Below are 3,469 nucleotides of genomic sequence, written 5' to 3' on the forward strand. Positions count from 1 at the left end.
AAGTTTGTTGACCATTTCTTCTCCATACATCAAGGGTCGCCGGAAAACTGTCATTGTCGGCGACCTTGAATTTTTTTTCCAAATCTTTCTTTCTCATCTCTCCTTTTCCGATCACCAACTTCGACCATCACCACCCGACCACCTCTATCCCGACCACCACCATCATCATTTTTCTCCCTCTCTATTCATCGTTCTCTTAGATCGCGAAATCGCCGCCAGGAATGCGACTCGAAATCTCTCAGTTACAATTAGGGTATTTCCCTAATAGCCCCCAACTTTGTGACCAGTTTCCTGTCTAGCCCTCTACTTTATAAAAATACCCGGATGACCCCCTTTTTCAGATTCCGTTATAACACCGTTAACTAGTCATCGCCTCTCTCTCATCCAACTCATCGCCTCGTATGAAAGGAGAGCCTAAAGGATTTCGATCTCTCCTTCCACGCATTAGGACTAACAACGGATCGTGGATTATAGATGGGGGTATACGATACGGTTGTATCAACCTTGTTGCTTTTCTCCTAAGCTCCCAATGCATAGCAAACTTACCTTTCCAATAATCATTTTGTGTTCTCTCTGTATTTAGGTTGAACTCCTCCTTAGCCTTTCGTTTCCATAAATCATTATTTGAAGCCAGATATCTCAATTCCGAAGAAACACAACCCGTCCTTGCAATATCAACACCAGGGAGACTTTCGAGTATTTTGATCTTAAGTTCAGTTGGGAGTAGCACAAAGCAAGGTGGAAGGCTTACCCCTGTCTTCTCACAAAGATCAATTAAGAGTGGCAATGCAAGCCCATCTTTCGCATTTTTCCAGAACTCAAAAACTTTGGTTTCATGGGATGATTTTGAATCTGAAGAAGACATCGTCTAGCTCCATTTTGTCAATAGAATCACTGTTTAACCAAACAAAACTTATGGCGGGTATGAAATTAGATTTATCCAAGCACAATTTGTGAAAGTTTTTACCTTTTTGGGTTAAAATCCCATGAACATTCAAATACTTCCCAAAAGTTTAAAACTTCAAAACAACAGTTTCTACTGTATCACCATTACCAGAACCCAAGAGCTCGGGGACTGTATATTGCACAGATAATGTACCAGATTTTGATGCCCATCCTTGGGGAAGATGAAACCCATCGATTTTCTTCTGTGTCTTGGCATCAAAAGTAATAAAACCAGATTCTAATAGTACAACATGAACAACAACAATCAAAAGCTTATTAGCACCCTCAACGTTTCCTACCTCTGCTTTCAAAACCTTGCTCAAGTAACAAGGAATTGAAGATGTTTTCTCAACTAACATTTTCATGTTTTCATCATCCACAATTTCATCTTTTGGAGGTAAGATTAGGGTTTCCTCAGTTCCTCCTCCAGATATGTAATCATAATTATATGAAGGAACTGAACTTTCCCCCTTTTCTACGGGTTTCTATTAGGGTTTCCTTCTACCGAACCTACAACAATGGTTTCTTCCATGTTTCCGCAATAAAGACCAGAATTAGAAGAAAAATTAGAAGTCTCACCTTTTTCTGTGGTTTCAATTGGACGAATCGGATGAATTTCTTGCTGGGGACTCTGAATTTGGATTTGGGTATTTCCTGAAGAGAACCCGTTAGGGTTAAGAGTGTAGAAAATCAAATCGCCGGAAGCGATGCCGAGTGATTGAAGAGATTCGTGAGGAGAGGAATCAATTCTGTCTTTTCGATTAAGAGAAACAAGTAGATTTTCAGATGAAGCTGATATGTTTTCGGCGATTGCGTCTTTAAGATCTTGAAGAGAAGAAGGAGAAGGTGTTTGGATTTTAAGAGTTTCTTTGGACTCGAGTGACCTAATTCTCAATTTCATGGTTCTTCAGGGCAGAAACTAGAGAGAGAAAGAGGAGAGCTATCTCTGTCGATAAAAATAAACCTGAATGGTGACACCGTGAGAGGTCCGTTGCAAGTCATGGTTATAGATTTTTTTTTTCTTTTTTCTTGGGAAGTTTTATAGGGCCCTCCCACTTTTGTTAAAATGCCTCCCCATGAATTCATTGACTTGGTAAATAGTCATTGACCTTGTTTTGTTAAAGGGCCCCCCATACAATGGTTTAAAAATACCCACTTTAAGGGTGTATATCACCCACATTAGCAATCTACACATCTTAACCCTAAATCTCTCCAAAACTCAAATCCCTAAACATTCATTTCTTCCACTTCGGTGATAACCAAACTTTTAAAAAACTAAACATAGGGTTTGAGGAAGATAAAAGAGGAAGATAAAAGAGGAAGATGAAAAGAGGGAAAGAGAAAGAGAGAACGAGAGAGAAATCGAGAGAGAATGAGGGAGAGATGAAGATGAAAATGGCGTTAGTGATAGAGTTGAAAGATTTTACAGAGAGTGAGAGAAGATAAACTGAAGAAGAAGATGAAGATGAAACAGAGCTACTGGTGCTACTGGTCCAATTTTCGGTGAGCTCAGGCCGAATTATGCAATATTTACGGATCAAGCCCATCGAAAAATGTTGCAAAATTCGGCCGAGCTCACTGAAAAATGTTACAAAATTCGACCCGAGCCCACCGAAAAATGTTACATAATTCGGTTTGAGCCCACCAAAAATTGGTCCATCAACAATTAGTGCTACTGGCCTAATTTTCGGTGGGCTCAGGCCGAATTATGTAACATTTACAGCTCGAGCCCACCGTATTTGTCACCAGTAGTTTTTCGGTCTGGTGCAACCGGAAAGCTCACTTGAAGGTTTTCTTCCTCTCTTGATTTTCACCTGCTTCCAAACCAAATAAGGTCCGCAAATCTTCTTCCTTGTGTTTTTTTTTTTAAATGTTCAGCGTGCCTCGAACCCTATCTTCTTCCTTGTGTTGCTAACCAGTAGATTCAAGTATTCAAACAATATAGCTTCAAAAAATCGAAAAAACTAAACCTAGGGTTATGAAGAAGAAGAAAGAGGAAGAGATGGAGATGGAAAGAGGAGAAAGAAAGAGAGAGAAACCGAGAGAGAATGAGGGAGAGATGAAGATGAAAATGACGGTAGTGATAGAGGTAATAGATGAAGAAGAAGAAGATGAAACAAAAGTTATGAGGAAGATGAAAGAGGGGTGGGGCTTTTGATTGGTTAAAGGACTTTTTCTTGGTTTTAATAATTTTGACCTAACGGCGTTAAGTTTACCGTTAGGTCAAACAAGAGAAGGGAGAGTGCCTTTTTCTGGAGGGGCCCCTCTAACCAAAATGGGATATTTGGGAGGCGCTTTTAAAGGAGGGGCCCTAAAATCTCCCTTTTTTCTTTATCGAGGGGCGTACATGAGTACCGAGTTTTGCGAAAGGGACATGACTAGTTATTATTTTGCGAAGGGGTCGTGGAATAGCATCGACCGTTAAATAAATGTTAAATTTACCATCACATTACAGGAATAGTTAACATCGTTTCGTAGATGTAACGGGGTCAACCCAAGTTAATCCGATGGACACTATTCCTTT

The 3,469-nt window shown here is 40.0% G+C and overlaps 1 pseudogene; it reads right to left on the minus strand.

Moving 5' to 3' along the window:
• Nucleotides 1-358: 358 nt before the first annotated feature.
• Nucleotides 359-1,914, minus strand: LOC147557468 (putative F-box protein At1g23770; annotated as a pseudogene).
• Between the last annotated feature and the right edge of the window lie 1,555 nt (nucleotides 1,915-3,469).

Source organism: Eschscholzia californica, unplaced genomic scaffold, assembly GCF_041429995.1.
Source record: "Eschscholzia californica isolate CP2 unplaced genomic scaffold, dmEscCali1.0.p SCAF_2, whole genome shotgun sequence".
NCBI lineage: Eukaryota > Viridiplantae > Streptophyta > Magnoliopsida > Ranunculales > Papaveraceae > Eschscholzia > Eschscholzia californica.